The 17443-nt window shown below is 49.9% G+C and overlaps 1 protein-coding gene across 7 annotated transcripts in view; it reads left to right on the top strand.

Moving 5' to 3' along the window:
• LOC149364638 (uncharacterized) overlaps positions 1-17443 on the top strand; it is a 510000-nt gene that overhangs the window by 453302 nt on the left and 39255 nt on the right. The gene's annotated exons all lie outside the window — the stretch shown is intronic.

Raw genomic sequence — 17443 nt, forward strand, 5'->3', positions numbered from 1 at the left:
AATGGCCGTTCACAGAGAAATTCAGGCAGCCGCGCGAACGACACCAAAGAAGGGGCTAATATTTGCGGTCGCCATCGCAATTTCTCAAAACGACTCTCTTTTCTTATTTCGATCGCCGTGCGTAGCATTCTGACGACGCCTGGTTTCAAAAGGCATCCATTAGGCGCGGGAAACTGCTTCTTCTTGCCGTATGAACTGAGTGAGACACAATGCAGGGGGCAACACGTTTGTGACGAAAAATTATTTTCTTCCTGTTTTGCGAAGCCGCATTTTGTTTGCTTTTTTTTTCTGTGCTGCTAATAGAAGCGGTCGGATAGGCCCGCTAAACTAAAAAAGAAACAAAGACGTCAACGTGCAATTTTCCTTTTTCCTTTTTCGACGACAAAAGGACCGACCGACTGGCCATACAGCTACTGCAGTTCTTGGAGGTCTCGCCTGTGCATTAGGCTTCTTCTAGCCTTCTTTTTCGACGCCAAATGCGCGTTGTACGAACCATCACGCTTTTGCGTAACTGCGCCTTTTTGTTTGTTTGTTTTTTTCACCTCGAGTGACGCCCACTTGCATCTATTCCTGCTCCAAACGCAAACGGCAGCGTCGAGTAAACGTATTACGCCCTCGCGAGCTGCGACGGTAGACTGCCAAAAGGTAGCCGCGGAACGTCGCGTAAGAAGAACGAGCAAAAAACTTTAAAAGCTTACGACGAATTCTTGGCGGCATTATGCTTCCACCTCCATTGAGCGGCGCCGCTCGTGAGACGGCGAAAAAATGCGATGAAAGCTCGCAAATGTAGGAGAAACTGGGCGTGTCTCATATATCCACCTTTGTGTGTGGCTGCGCCGTAAGTCGACGTTGGCCAAGTCAGAATGCGCCTGGAAAAGAAAAGACACCTTGGCCAATCTCCTTATGCCTTCCTTTTCTTCTCCTTCTTTTTTTCTTTCTTTTTTTGCCGTCTGGGACTGTTTTTTTTTTTTTCCCCCTTACGGGCGGCGAGTGCCCACCCGTTTTTATTTGTATATATACGTATGCATGCCGATCGATCCGCGACCGGTGAATTCCATTGTGCGGTGCCGGGATTGAAATTGGCCACACTCCGCACTGTTTGATTTGCCGATACTTGCACTCCTTTAATGCAACGAAGTGTGCGTGAGCTTCAGCTCAAGCGAACGGACCATGTGTGGATTAGCCAATTGCTTGTGTATACGTGTGACGTTTCACTTTGGTCGTGTAAGCCGGCAAAGTTGAGCCATTTCTCAGCGGTGGCTTTTTGCTTTGCAAGCTCTTTCGTAATCATTTGTAAGAAAAAAAAGAAACGCTGCGCATTGGGAGTTGCAGTGTATTTCATTATAAATTCACTGGCGCGAACTTCTTCCCTTCATTTTTTTTTTGTTGCTTGGAGCTTTTTTCACGGTTCTGCCGCATAGGTGCGCTCAAAGCACGCGTTTGTGCGTAACTGTGGGCGGGGACGACTTGATGGGCTTCAGTCCTTCCCGGGGCAAAAGAAACAAGGAACAACACGACGGGTGCAGGTGGCGTAGATTGCGTCTGCATTCAGACACAAGTAAACAAGCCATTCAGTGACTCTGTCTACCTTTTTCTCAGATTGTCTCGCGAAAATTGCACGAAATGAGAGCGGGGGAAGGTACACGTCGCGATTAACGGAAATTCGGGTTGTTTCTCCAACACCTCAGCGCTTTTACATGCTCTCCTAGCCTTGGCGGTTATTGTATACGAGTGTTTAGAGCGCACAAAATGTCGTTCCCCGTGCGCCCGTGCGTAGCTGGTTATTAGGTAACGGATTTTAATGTGCAAAATCCGCACTTCAGTTTTTGAAGCACACCGTTAGCAAAGGACTCCCTGTTAATTTCGAACAGCTGAGGTTCTTTGGCTATGTACTGAGGCCTTCAGTATACGGGTGCTCGGGTGTTTTTGTATTTCGCTTCGTTGAAAATTATGACACCGCGGATGCGGGATCAAAACCTCAAGCTCATTGTTCTCAGCAGCCGAACAACCAAGCCGGCGTGGCGTTGCCTTATCCATACACTTCATTGGCCCCACCCGTTTTGCGAGGCAGTGCAATAGCCTCCCCTAAGATAACGGCCTGGGACTGCTGAGAAAAAGAGTTTGTTTCTCCGAGCCGCGACTTATTACTGTGCCTGGAAGGCGTCAACGCGTTACGCAACTTTCTGCGGCCCCATTTTTCATACCACATGGGAGCTCTATAAACTTAGTAAATGGGACGCAGTCAAAACTTGAAACGTCGTTAGTTCACTAATGTCTTAACGCATGCTCCTAAAGTATAGTTCGGCATGTGCATATACTTCTTGTATGCGGCAGTTTTATGTACTGACGTAACTAACCGCGAGTTAAATGCGCGAATTATTCAATACATTTGTGATGTTTTGTTGGTTTAGAAGCCATGGGAGAGACAGCGTGTCGTCGTTATGCACTACTAAATCCTTTCTGGCAATTCGTATACAGGCACGCACGCGTGCACGCCTGTCGACAGTTTATCAGCGCCGCGCTCACAGAAGCCTTGTCGCAGGAATCGCTGAAGACGCGCGCGCGCCTTCCCTTGGCCCAAGCTGCGAAACGACCACACACATGCACGCATTCGGGTTCTCTCTACGCACCTGGAAGCTTTGGCGCTGATCTTTATTTACTGCCGGCCGACTACACGTGTACAAAGCCGGGGGCATAAATACGTGTTCGCACGCTTCTTAGCGCCGAACGGTCGAGGAAATCAGTCGCCGTCGTGCGCATGCAGTTATTATATGCGCGCGAAGATAACGTGCGTTTGTCTTTCTTTTTGATTATTTTACATATAGGCGTTATGAAATGCGCGTCCAGGAAAGGATCGGCTTATGTAAAGAAGAATACTATGGCTCAGACCTTAGTGTCGTGTTTTTTTTGTTCATTCTTTTTTATCGATTATACCTTCACCCCACGTTAGTTAAGAGCCATATATAAAGAGCCAAAGTATGACCAAACGGGGGCTGCGTTTCGCAGTCAATGCGTGATACGAATCCCGCGACCGAAAGGGGGATCGCACAGCGACGGGCGAAAGATGAAGACGGAAATTATATGTAGAATATCTCTATACCCGCAGTGTTGTAGAGCGTCCTTTTTCGCCATGTCGCCTGATACAGCAGCACACGAATGTGCAAGTCCTGAGGGGCCAGGTATGGTATTTGAGTAAGCATTCTCAGCGCATACGCTGTATATCATTGTATCATTGGGCACAGAAACGAGCTACAACCGCTGCAACCCTCGGATGAATAAAGCTGCGGAGGTCATGGATGGCTTCGTGCTTCAGGCGCCATGCTGGTGTAGTGGGTAGGCAGTTGCGGTTGGAGTCCAGTTCGGCCGTATAGCACAGAAGTCCTGCGTTGTAACAGTAGTCGACTTACTATGACATTGCTTGCGCTCGTCCATATCATCCGAGCTCTGGTCCCGCTCCCGCCTTCTCGATGCTTCATTCCATTCCCCTTCTTTCTGCTTAAAAGACCCTGTTTTCTTTCTCTCTCTCTCTCTCTGTACCCTCTTCCCATCGATCATTGAAGGCCGTCGATAACCGATAGTCTCTAAGCCCATCAAAGCTTCGTTCTTCCTCAAAGGATTGTCCAGTACGGAAGTAACTGCCCGCCTTCCACTCGCTTCACCCTCCAAGCTTCCTCGCCGCACACAGCCTTGGCGTTTTTTTCCCGAGCCAGCCCGCGTACACGCGGACCATGTCCCAGACCTTGGTCGGCCAGGATCCTCTCACCGTTCGCACGACCGCGTGTGTCACGCGCGCTGACCGGGCGCCGTGTCGCTGTCGTCGTCGCGTCTTGTCCATATATAAGTGCGGCTGCCTGTATGTGCGTCGTGTGTATGTTCGCGCGCGTTCCGACCGCCGTCTGTTGCCCGCATCCGGTCACGCCGCTCAGAATCAACAACAACGCCGGCTTGCGCTCTGCTAAACTCCATGTTAGTGCTTTCTTGGCGCTTATTCGCGTCCCTTGCCGCGGCGACGTGTCCGTTTCATCCTCTCCTCGTTGAGACCCGTGCGCTGCAGCCGCATTTCTTCTACCACTTTTATAACTAACAGTTGAACCTCGTTATAACGAAGTTGAAGGGGCCTTGCAATTACTTCGTTATAGCTGTAGCTTCGTTATAGCTCTTGTTGGTCGAGTTCCCGAGGAGAATTATCATTATTTTGTTATATCCATTATTTCGTTATAAACAGTTTCGTTATAGGCTCGACTGAAGTTCATATCTCGTCGCTGCAGAATCGCAGCGCCTCGTCGTGCGGTGTCGCAGATATTGTTGCTTACTGTTCACCCAAGAGTAAATTATATCGCCGTCTGGCGGGAACAGCTTGATGTTGCGGAATGCTTAGTGCACGCCTTTGTGCGCGTTAAACTCTACAACAAGGAAAAACTGTGCGGAATTTAGTTACTGCTGTAGGTGTCAGATCGACTACAACTCGTTACTCCAGGTGAGTGAATAGCAAGAAGATTACTAATGATTTGAGCATTCATATCTTCGAAACGCTGAAGCCGCCTGGGTGGTTCACTCGCCAGTGCGCATAGTTCTGCATAATTAGGCACTATAGCTGTGAATGCTAGCGTTTGTTCCCGTCCCTCCCGTTTTTAAGGCGTTATCGAGATTTAGGCTACTTGAAGTAAATAAAGTAAATAAACCATTAAGCTTTCATCGCTCATATTTTCTCCCAAGTAATTCTCACTGGTGCACACGGAGATGCAGCCATCAGGAAGCACTCGTTGAAAGCACAGCTTGCATAACAGGCTGTTCTGAACAGATATATCCTTTGTTTGTACATTAGTCAAATCGCGTTTTTAACGCCGCAGCTAAGGAGCTTACCATACAACACGCATGCTCCTATGTGAGCTGAATGCAGCGGTTATTCCTGCTCCCTTGAGAACAAGGCCATTAAATTTATGGCACGCTTCCATTGCTCCCCATACGCATTATATAGCGCACAACGCCTTCTCACACTTATGAGCACACCACGCGAGCGAACACCCCGTTCCTGTGCACTCGCAGTCCAATTCCAGGCGAACCTTATCTGCGATCGGCTTTTCCTCCCCTAACGCTTCTCCGAACAGGTCGCCTCGCCTCCACACCGGCGCCGCATAGCGTCCGAGCTGGAATCGCATTACCCGCACGCCATCAATATGCTGCCTGTATAGTTTGATCTAGACGGAGAGCGGGAAAAGGATGTGAAAAAAAAAAGAAAATAAATACAAGCGCACTCAGTGGCTGGCGCCGTCGAATCGTGAGTCGAAATCCTTCGCTTCTGTTGGCCGCCCTTGTATAGTAGTGAGCCGTGCGCGCTATGTATACGCTTGTCGAAGAAGACTGGCCGTATATGCGGTTATGTGTGTGCCTTGATCGCTTCTCTCTCTCTTTCTCACTTGCTCTCTCTCTCTCTGTCTCGCTTACTCACGTTCGTCCGCTCGCTGTTCGTTTTGATGGCGGCGAGCGAGTCCGCATGAAATTTGGGCCCGCATACGACGACGCGTCTCGTTTCTGTCGACGGATCCTCCGTGGCTACTAGCCACGCACGCCGACTCCCTTTCCTATGACCGCCGCTTTCCCAGTGGCTTTTTGTTTCTCTCCTTTAATGTTATCGTTATCACTGTGTTCATTTTCGCGCAAACACGGGGGGGGGGGGGGGGGGGGGGGGGGGCACTTCGTGCGTCCGCGCGCATATGCGTCAATGCGGCCGCTGCCTGCCACCGCGCACACGCGGCTGGAAGGACATTGGCGCGTGCGTGCTCGTTGCTGCAGCTTCAGCGCCTTGCCTTCCGACTACCCTTGACAAATGGCTGACACACGCCGCAAGCTCGATTGGGGATGACAGAAGTTGCATGTCGCTGCCCTTCTCTCCCCCTCCCTCCCTTCCCCACATATTCCATGTATGAGTGGTGTGCGTGCCTGTATATGTGGATTCGAGAAGACAGGGAGGGAAGTCAGGTTTAAGGCCTCGCGCTGTGAAGCGGTAAATAAATGTAGTTCGCTGAGAAGGGAGTCAATATACTCTGCTTTAGCAGGATGTATACGAAGTGGGTGTAGTTCTCTGCCTCCCGCGGGTTCCACATTATTGCTCGTTACTGGTTGCTTATAGAAGTTTTGACTGCGTTTTATCGTGTTTAACGTCCCAAAGCAACTCAGGCTATGAGGGACGCCATAGTGGAGGTCCCTGGATATTTCCACCACCTTTGGTTCTTTAACGTGCACTAACATCGCACTGTACACTGGCCTCTAGAACTTCGCCTCCATCGAAATTCGACCGCCGCGGCCGGGATCGAGCCGGCGTCTTTCAGGTCTGTGCAGTTGCCCGTGTACGTCGCTTTCTGTGCTTTGTCACATGTAAAAAGTGTATGGCAAACAAGTACGAAGCGTCCGTACTACAATTACAGCAGCGGTTGTGTTAAGGTGAAAAAATAGCGTCGGGTGTTGTTTAGCCACAAATCTGTCCTTAACACAGCTATGGCAGTAAGAAGCACGTCTCAGGTCGCTTCTCTATGGAAGTGGACATAAAACCTAACTGATGAATTAAATAGAAACCATTTCTGGGCACGGCGACTGGAAATGAGTCGCTTGTGGAATTAGGTGCGGCGAACCGCCAGTGTCAAGTGCTGATTGCTCCAATGTCTTCCTCCAATTTAATCCCTAATTAATTGAAAACACGGAACACTCAATATCCGTGAGTAGCGCTTCGGTTGAATCTTACGCTGCATGTGACGTAATTGGCGCTGTCAGGCCGGCTTACGCGAGCCGCCAACTTCGCAGGTGCAATGAAACAATGCAGAAGCGTCACACGAGTCGCCAACATGTTCGCGAAGCTCCATCACTTATGCAGGGAGTCTCTTTTTCTCGGAGTTCGCGTACCCCCCTCCTGGGAGACGAGACGTCAGTCACCTTTGTGCAACCTTGAAATCTCTCTCGTTTCATTTGAGCGCACTTCCTGCGCCGGCTCAACCTACGTCGAATAAAGCCGAAATAAAAAAAAAAGCATTCGCCTTAGCGCACGTACGCCTCAAGAGGAGAATGCTCGGCAGTCACCGCGGCCGGAGAACAAACGCGTAACAGTAAACTGGCGCTCCGGCGCAAAGACCCGCAGATTTCAAAAGCCTTGGCATGCCTCGGAGCCCCTGAGTTTGCAATATATTTCCTTTCTGCCCCCTCCTCCCAACATCGCGTGTCTACAGTGGAGAGGGAGACGTGTAGTCCATGAAAAGGGAGAGGAGAAGCAGGACTCCGCGCCCGGCTGTCCTGTCGTCTATTGTTTCTGCGGGAACTGACGTCACCGAAGCGGTGTGTGCGCGCTCGCGCAGGCAGGGGTGGAATCTTCTTTTTCTCCTCTTCCAAGTCATCTCGTCTGTCTAGTTCGTTGCATAAGGTGTATTTTGTATTTAAGTTCGTCATTCTACCCGTCTCTTTTCTCCTGCGTGCTGTCTATGCGCGTTTTTTTCTTCTTGCATCTGCTTCGACGTGTTCGAAAGTTTAAAAAATGACGAGCTGCGATAGACAAAAGAACAAGAACAGAACAGCCAATGCAACGTGGGGGGAAAGAGCGAGAAGAAATAGCCTGTACTACGCGAGAGCGCTTGCTTCCCCCCTACCTCCCTTCCCCCCTGCCTATTCTCTCACTGCTACCGCTCTCAGCACTTTCCTCCCCCCTTTATTTTTTCTTACAGCGGGGGCGTACCCCGGCGAGAAAAGCTGGTCGCTCCCGATTGGCTGTCGCTGACGGAGAGGGGGCGGAGCGCTTTTCTTTCTTGGCGCTCGCTGCCGCGACGCCTGCCTCCATCGTTCTTTCCTCCCCAGCCAGCAGCCCTTCCGTTCCCTCGCTCTCGGAGAGCCGCGTCGGCTGCGGCATTGTGGAAAGAGCACGAGAGGGCTTCGCGGGCGAAAATGATGCGGAAGAGCTGGAATACGGTCTTTCCCCCGTCCCTTCCACCCGCGCGCGCGGTTCGAGCGGGGAGGTGGACAGAGAGGGAAGCAGGGGAGGCTGTTTGGATTAAGCGCACGTACGCGTAGATCGCTGGCTGCGCTCCCGGCCTTTCGTTCGCGCGCCTGCGCCACCGACGCTGCCGCCGTTCACGATAGGCCGCGCCGCGGTGGCGAACTGCGATACGGAAACGCTCGGGTGACCACCGGCGAGCAAAAGGAGGAATGAATGCCGAGCGGTGCGGCTGGGTTGTCGTCGGCTAATTCTGCTCGCTGAACGCTACTTTCTCGCAGCCGGCGGTGCTGCCGGCTGGTGCGATTAGGTCTTTTTGGCAGGGGTGGGCCAGGGGGCGCGCTCCGGTGGCCTTTATTAGAGGCCTTTATGCGGAAGCGACGCGAGGAGGCGTATTTGAGCAGGGTGCTTTGGAAATGTAGAAGAGGTCCTTGTTGCACGGACTAGCAGTTCACGAACTGGTTAGTTTGGTATTAGCGGGTTTAATGTCTCAAAGCGATTCAGGCTTGTAGCGATGCCGTAGTGGAGAGCTCCGGATAATTTCGACCACCTGAGGTTTCTTAACGTGCACTGACATCGCGCAGTACACGGCCGCTAGCATTTCACCTCCATCGAAATGCGACCGCTGCGGCCGGCATCGGACCCGTGTCTTTCGGGTCTGCAGCCGAACACCATAACTACTGAGCCACCGCATCAGCCTGAACGAACTGATTAGTGGCATTTGCAACGCTGGAAAGGATATATTTAATACGTGTTAAGTGGATAACTGCGTATGTTGGTATCAGTCGCCTTCAGTGACTAGTGATGCTACACACGATCTGTCAAGAAGAAAGTACCATGTGACCCCCCCCCCCCCCCCCCCTCCTTTTTGTTTTTCAGAATGCGCATAGATCAATACTCTATAAACCTTAACATGTTGTCTTACCATCCAGGCGGGAAAACTGTCATACCATACTATTGGTCTCAGAGCGAGAAAAGAGGCCCATGTACTGTGCGCCGTCAGTGCACGTTAAAGAATCCCAGGTGGTCGAAATCTTCGAAGCCCTTCACTACGGCGTCCCTCAGCCTGAGTCGCTTTGATACGTTAAACCCCTATAAGCCTAAACCTAGAAAGACGTTCTTAGCCGGGAACTTTTGTCAAGTATTCTTACATTAAGCTTCTAGGATTAAAAATATAGGTGACGGTAGAGAGAGCTGTGGTAGCGAAAAAGCGAATGCGAACGCCTGTTCGCAAACTTTTGCCACCAAGAAACCTGGGTTTGCCTTTAAACCGGGCAAGTTGAACACCATGTAGAAATTTCGCATCTGCTTTGCCATACTTGCGGAGGTCGTCAAGCTGTTACGAGTTTGCCTGCACACCATGTAGCTACAGGATGCTGGTAGGTTAGTACAGGCTGGGCACAAAGCATCCGGATACAGAATATTCATTACATAGACACCGGAACCGCGAGTCCGTATCTTCGGCTTCGTTTCGAAAGTAGCCTTACTTGATTGATCAATTGTTTTGACGGCACGATCTCGGCCGCTCGCATGTAGGTTTCAGACGCGTTGTGATTTCAAGAAATGATCGTCAGTTTCGTTAAAGCCGTGGCTCTGGGTTATAGAGCACTTCACACTAAGACCAACGCTTAATGGCACTATCCACATGCCGCGTATGGCCTTTTCGCGTAAAACGCGCAACTCCTGTAGTGAAGAAGAAGCCAAGGACAGGACGGCATGCTATTCTGGGAACGGGGCTTGCAATCTTCGTTTCCCGCGTTATCTCCTTCATGCATCACGGGCCCTCCATTCGCTCGGGACTTATATGGCCCGTCAAGCAAATGGAACAAGCGCAAGACGGGCAAAAAAAAAAAAAAATAAACCACTAAGGCAGTACACAGATGACTCACTAGTACGTGAAGGCGTGCCTCTGTGGTTAAATAAAAGCTTGGAGGCGACGCCACTGATGCAACTGCAGTCTTTTTTTTTTCTTGTTTGTTCTTTATATTGCTCCGGAGCTCGCTCCTTTCTCCTGGCGATAAACGGAAGGAAGGCGATAAATAACAAACAATTGGCTTCGTCCTCTCACCCTTCAGTCTAGTTATTTTCTTGCTTTCTTTTTTTTTTCTGCCTCGCAGTCACACTCATGTTAATGAAGGAAAGCAGTAGAAGAAAATAAATATTAATGTGATTGCAGGGCTGTATGAGCATTAAAACGAGAAAAGAACAATCGCTAAGAGAGAAAGAGGCGCAAGAACCGTCAGCAGCAGCACCGAATGAAACGACAAAAGGAAATGGAATGCCCCTGGCGCGGAGATGTGGGCTGCCACAGCGCCACTCTCCAGTGAGTCATGAAGCAACGCGTTGTCGTCGCGATGCTCGCTCTTCTGTGTGCGTGCCAGACTCTGCCCCTATTATACTTTTTTTTTTATCTCGCTACCCAGTGTTTGCGTCTATTTGGGCGATGTTAATGTTGATTTTGTTTTTGCCCCTTTCTGCTAGCTGTCTGCCCTCCGAGATGTGCGCAGTCGCCGAGCAGCGAACGGGAGGGGGTTAGGGTTGAGTTTGGTGGTGCGAGACTTTTTATTTTTTTCTGCTCTTCTTTTCTTTTGGTTCGCTTTCATTTCGCGCCGCGTCTCCGGCCGGGCCCTATTTTTTATGCCGTTCATTAGCACCCTTTCGCAAATGAATTGTCAGCGCATGCGCGCGCTCGCGCCAAGTTCGATTTGTTTGTGGAGTGCGCTTGGTTCGTCTTTTCTTTTTCTTGTTTTCTGCGGGGCTTGGATTGGAGGGAGTGGGAGAATGTGGGGGTGCCCGGTCACTTAACGGTTATCTTGTTGTGTGCGCCCTGTACGCGTGACGCGGTGGTGTTGGTGGGATTGCAACTCTCCGGCAAAAACGCATGCGTGGATCCACCCTTGGGAGGTTGAGCCCGCAGGCTGCATGGTCTCACAACTCTACACGCTCTGTGGAAAAAAAAAAAAAGTTACCGCTGTGAACGTGAAGTAATTTTTTTTTTCCTCTCTCTACGCCCTTTCTCAGTTGACTGATATCATTGTTGACAATCCTGATGAGTCAGGCGTCTTTTGTAGCACTTATATATGCGGTGACTTTGCTGTTTTTTTGTTTTTGTAGGCGGCTGCAAGCGTGATCAAAAAGTTTAATTCCCTGCTCATTTCATTTTACGCTCGTCTCGTTCCTGCAGAAGTAACTGGCGGTGCGCAAGAGATAAGCAGAATTTCCATATCGTTCTTTCATTTTTTTTTTCTTTCCTAGAGATAGAACATGCCACTGCAAACTTGTGACACGCCTGCCAAAATTCTGGCCTTTCCTTCTCCAAGTCACCCATTGCACTCATTCGGTCTATGCTGCGTGTGTGCAGTACTTGGCTGTAGACGGCATTGCAATGTCTTGTGACTTTGTCACGTGATTTCTGAATGTCACTCGGAATGGGCAGTGATGTGAGGTTTACCGAACGCCTGCAGAGTGGCGCTCTCGTTCCAGAGCATGCAGCAGCGGCTTGTATAGCTATGGTCACTGCGCTCTTTCATTCGCCAGTTATCACAGCCTCATAAAAAGTGGCAACTCGTTCGGGCGCTATAGTTGCAAAAATGCATGTAAATGGTGTAGGATGTACAACTGCTTCCTTCCCTCTTTTCTCGTTCTTTATTTTTTCTTACGACCTCACAGCTGTACTGCTGAGCGAGCGATTTCGTTTGCTTTACTGCTGAACGAGCGATTTCATTTGCTATACCGTAGAGGCCGTTTCAGATGAGAATATCCTTCTCAGACTGGGAATGTCTCGTAGAGCGATTTCTGAAAACAACTTATTTTTGGTGAGGCACGTTTAATAACTGTTTCTTGCTCCGAAAGGAACGCTTCCGTTTTTGTAGTACGGGCGCATTTGTCATCTCCTCGGTTCCGGTTCTGGTTCAGCAATCCCGAAACACAAATAAATAGATATTAAAGCAGCTATTGCATGCCTGAGAAAGAATGAAGAAGGTCGGCTGTAACTGTAACGAGGTGACCACTGTGTCGTGATTTCTTTTCGCTCGCCGTGAACCTTGCACAGCGCTGGAAGAGGCTAGACGTGTTTCCTCGTCTCGCTTGTTTTTGTTCCCGTTAGTCCCGAGACATGGACGAGGCCGACGCGCAAGACGGAAGACAGCTGGCGACTCTCTCGACTCGGTCCGTCAGTTCAGTCAGGTCGAGCGCTTCGTCTTAGGCGTGCTAATTTATTTATTTTTTTTCAGCGCCCCGCGATGTCTCTTGCCTCAGGTTTCATGCGAATGCCTCTCTCCCATTTCGAATACTAATTGTATTCTCATCTCAGCTCTTCATTCCTAAAGCCACAAATGAGGCCGAGCAGGCGTAGTCAGCCGATGAGGCAGAACGCACATGCTCGTCCTTTTGCTTTTTATTTTTTTTTGTGCTCTCACTGATTTTGCCGTCGTACACTTATCTGCATGACTTCCGGCGGTTATTTCGTCTTTCGGGGCTTGCACTACACGCCGAAAGGGTTAAGGCGGACGATGTTGTAACGACAGAAACCACGTCACGAGAAAATCGTCAAAGCGCCAAGGAATTATAAGCTCGTACGTAGAGGACGTAGGCTGACGTTCGGCAAACTCCGCTTAGCATTCTGTATTACGAAGTTACATCTTTTCCCCGATCATTTTGCCAACGATGCTCCTGTCATATGCCTCGGCGTATGTGGGATGCTTCATTTCTTCACTGTGTGTCAAGCTTCAGAAAGACTTGGCCCTCTCCACTCATGCAGTCCATGGGTGCAAGCTTTTGGTTTGGAGGATTTGTTTCCTGATGTTTGTATTTTTTTCCCTTCAGCGTGTGCAGGTATCTTATGCAGATGCGAGCGAAATTACGTCCAAGGCAAACTGTAGCCGTCGCTATGACCTGCTGTTTCTTTTTTTTTTTTTGGTGTCGTGAAGAGTTACCTCACTGAAGGTTTGCATTGATTCATTCATGTATTCATACGTGCCTTGCAAGAGGCTCTGGTATGTCGCATTAGGCGCAATGTGAAAACTCTGACTCGGCAGGGTCAACAAACCGGGCGTGAAAATTTCTATCACCAGCCTATAGACTGTCCATAGGCTTTCGTCTATAAAGTCTGTATACTTTCTATAGACCAATCCTTTAAATTTCTGGTCATACACTTTTAGCAGATTTTTCTCTATAGACCGCCTATAGGCTATCAACAGAAAAAAAAAGGAAATATCTATAGGAAGGCAATAAAGTCTATAAAAAGTCTATAGAAAATCTTAAACCATTTTAATGGGGGGTAAGCCATATTAAGGGGAAGAGTGTACTTCGGAACTCGCCAGAATGCAGTCTACTTTTCTGCTTATTTGAAGGAATAGAGGAAGAATGTTCCTTCGCACGTCTGACAAATGCATTTCTCGTGAATGCACTCTAATTAATGCTTGGTTCTCGGACGCCGAGCACATCCCGCCCTCGTATAAGACCGCTACGTGTCTATACGATCAATTCCCTATTCCGATCATGAGCGTGAGCTCAAACTAGAATGAGAATGCCGCCGTCGAGATGGATATCGCCTGTATAGCTGGCCATATGCCTCCATCCACAGCGGGTACGCTTCCTTACTCGACACGGACGAGCGCCGATCAGATAAAGGTATTCAGCACCACCACCTTGCCCGAAAAGGAAGAGCGCATCCGCAGAACAAGCAGTTGCGACGCCTGCGTGCTGGCTGGGTGTTCGCGTGGCTGCCCGGCGGGTCCGTGCGTGAGCTTGCGTACGTGTGTACACACGTTCCGACACAGACGCACGCGACGTGTGCGCTCATCGGCTCGCCGTTGAACAAGATCTCGCCGAGACGCTTTCCGAGATAAGGCCCTTATTTACGATCTCGGGCTTCGCGGAGGAGAGCGTCTCCCCCCACTCCCCCCCCCCCCCCCCTTCGTCCCCCTCCCCTCCGCCGCAGCGTCCGCCAGTTCTCCCTCTCCCTGGCTCTTTGGGCTGCACCTCGAGGCACCACAGGCTGCGTGAGCTGTCCGAGCCGCCAGAGTCCGCTGTTTGCGGAGCGTTTTAGAGCATTTCGCGCTTCCACGCTGTCGACGTAGCGTTTACCTTCTTGCTATGATTTGCGTACGTTGCGGGATTTGTTCCCAGGTTTGCTTGTCCTGTTCTCACCCTCCTTTCTTTCGGTGTCCGCGCTTCAGTGAGGTTATTGGGCAGTGCGGTAAATGCGGGATGTACCACGCTTGGGGCGTTGTCAAATTATTCACGAATTTCTTTTTTTTTTTCACTGGAAAAGTTTGGCTCATCGCTTCGTCGTAACCAATGGTCCTAAGCGAAGAACAGTGTGTGTGCGCGCGTGACTTTCTTCCGTGTCTCTCGATTATTATGCAGCCGACCGTGTGACCTGATTCAGTATGTTGCCTTCCGCTTTCTTGCATGCGATATAGAGAAAGCCGAAATAATATCGCGGCGCCCGCAGCTTCTCGCGACGAATTCCGAAACAAAGCGCTCGTCTAATTTCACGGCCCTCCATACTTCCCCAGTCCAGTCTGTAAACACTCCCGGAGCATTTTCAAACTTCTGCCGGGCAATTAATTTTTTGCCACCTTAGAGGTGAACAGTTATAACTAACCCGGTCGAGCCTTCACTGAACATCCCTTGCGCGCTTCTTTATAAGAAAGAGTAGCGGATGACGTAGCTAGATGCCGCATCGTTTCTCTCGACGGCATGCATTAGTTAAAGAAAGAACGATAGGCAAAAGAAGGGAAGAGGAACGCTCATGTATCTATCTATCTGTTGCACCATCATGACCACGCCCTTCTCTAAACAGGCGAGTGACTCTCACGCCGGATTCCGGAACTGCGTCTGGTCCATGCCTCCACCGCTCGTTCGTATTTCTCCAACCGATTAAAGGATGCGCGCACATATCGTGCGTGGCTCGGCTTCTCTCAAATTATGCCGGCTCTCTTAATATCGAGAGTCTGACTCAGAGGCATTTTCGGAATCTTTATTTCTCCGTTTCATTTTAACGTTTGATCGAGCGTGCGAGGGTCGGTCACGCCTCCTTCTGAATACCTGCCAGCTCAACGGACGCGCCGCGCCAGGTTTTCGCTTAAAGGGAGAGCCGCACGAGCGTCGTCCTTGCGTCTTCGTATACGTCTCCGCCTCTTCAAAGTTTAGCGCGAGCGGAATGTCCAGACAAACGCCGAAAAAGAATAGAGGAATGAAAAAAAGGTGCGCTCTTAAACGAGGAGTGGCGCACGCAGATTCCGAAGCTGATTCGTTTCTTTTTCCGCCAGCCGGCGCCGCAGTCGCCGTCGCTGAAGTAGCAACGGACGCCGCGGCGGCTCGTTCGGGAGTGTGTCCGTGTTCTCGGCGAGATCTCTACGCCTATATAAACCTCTTCGAGTTTTTTTTTTCTTTTTACGCGCTTTCTTGTGCCGGTCTTTCGACATATATATACGCGCGGCCAGCGCAACGCGCATGTTTTTCGTGCCGTGTGGACGCTTCCCAATCCATCATTGAGGCTTGTCACTGAATGCATCTCTCCGGGTGTCTGCCGGGATGAGCCCCGCGCGCCGCGACTCGGGGCGAAATGCAATTAACACGCGGCCTGTTTGAACGCGCTGCTGCCCTGCCCGTTTAATCAGCCCGCTCCCGAGCCGGCCGGTGCAAGAATAAGAAATAGAATTAGCACCTCTGCTCGACGCGTCGCGGACAGCCAGGCGTCTTGTGCTCTGCGTTGTATAGCTGTTCCACCTCTGCTTTCTCACATTTCTCGTTCCTTTGGTTCAGTCTTCTCTAAAACACCCCCGTCGGCAGTCTGCTTTAAGAAAGGCTGCGGAGAAAAATAGAGCACAGCTATGTATGTGTCCTTTTTTAGATGCGTGCGTGCGTGCACGAAGAGAAAATTGAACCTGCCGCTTACCCTGCTTTGCTTAGTGCGCAGCGAATAAGCCGTCCGCGCTTACAATGAAACGATGTGCGCACTCGGTAGCGCGGAATCACCCTGTCTGCTGCGCCCAGCTTGAAAAGTCGGCGCTGTAAATCAACAGTGCAGGATGGGCTCGGCAAAGAAATGATGCGACCTTTCATTCTTAAAGTATTGGCGCAAGGTTAGAGTTGCTCATAATTTTGTTTAACGTCCCGCTGCGAGAAGTATGTGCGAGCCAGTCTGCGATTTCTTGTTTTTACTCCTATTCTCACCGCGCAATTGGCCGGCTTATAGGAATGCGTCTGGCTTGGCAGTGCGTGCCGTATAAGCGTCGCGGTTGGGAGTGAAGGCAAAACCTTGGTACAAACGTCGGGGATTGCGACACTCGCATTTACACTGCAAGCACGGATGCCGCGCGAAAGAGACTCCCGGACAATGATACATTTTATTTCGGATCAAGATTGATGCAGGGCTAAAGGAAATGGAACGCTGCTGCGGTCCTATCTTGATGAATGGAAAACCTCCTGTATGCGGTGTGGGACAAGCAAGGCGGACAGCCCTGCTACGCTGTCGAGGAAGCATAACGAAACCAAAATGAAGCTATATAGTGAAACAACAAGGGCAACGCTAATGGGGCCTTACATTGCAAAAAAGTTGATTTGGTTCCTGCTCAGGTAGCTTTATACGTACGCCGAAAAGAAGACGTGATGTAAAGTGTGTGCTTCATAATTTGAGAGTGTGTTGTGCTCTCGTGCATTGAATTCATTTTTTTATGTATTTTTCACTCCACTGTCGCTTTTCCATTTTCGTGTGTGATATTGTTTCTATGCTCATTGTTAAGTAAGCTGCGGCTGAACCTTGCTTTCTTGAATAACTCATTTTGTGCCGACGATGACGGCGACTAAGAGAGCGACAAGCCGTACGCAAGCTATGCATCCAATGCTCATGCTTGTAGCAGGGCGTTGCTTTTTCCTCGAGGACGAACGGTTATATGGAGTCGCTGAATTGCAAGAATGCCAAACACTTTACACACAAAACCTTATGCCATTAAAAGCATGCAATTTAGAAACGCTACTTTCTAAACGCTGCCCATCGATTTTGAAATACACTACTGGGAATCTCTCTTTTGCACATTTGAAATATATATAATGTGTGCTTGATCTTGAAATGTTAAATGTCGCCGTTCACAACATAGCATTAACATCTACACCTATTTACCGTGCAGTGTGTGTTAATATTTGGCATGTAGCTGAACTTCCATTTTGCTAGGATCGAGATGCTATTCATGTTACGAGAACTCTCAATAGAACCCCTGATTCGCGTAAAGATGAGCTATCGGCAGCCGCTTCTGCAGGTCTTCAACAACATTTAATGCGATGCAAACGAAGTATCGTTGCGTTGTTTATTGCAAAGTCCTGGCAAAACAAAACCACAGCAGGGCGCGTAGTAACGCTGTGCGGTGCTCACAACAGTGCTTGCCTCTATTGTCCCTGAGAATGTCTCGCTATGTACGCTACAAACCCAACAGCACTGAGCTTCGAATGACCCCTCTGCCGTTC

The sequence above is a fragment of the Amblyomma mixtum genome, chromosome 2 (assembly GCF_055824585.1).
Source record: "Amblyomma mixtum isolate Tamu chromosome 2, ASM5582458v1, whole genome shotgun sequence".
NCBI lineage: Eukaryota > Metazoa > Arthropoda > Arachnida > Ixodida > Ixodidae > Amblyomma > Amblyomma mixtum.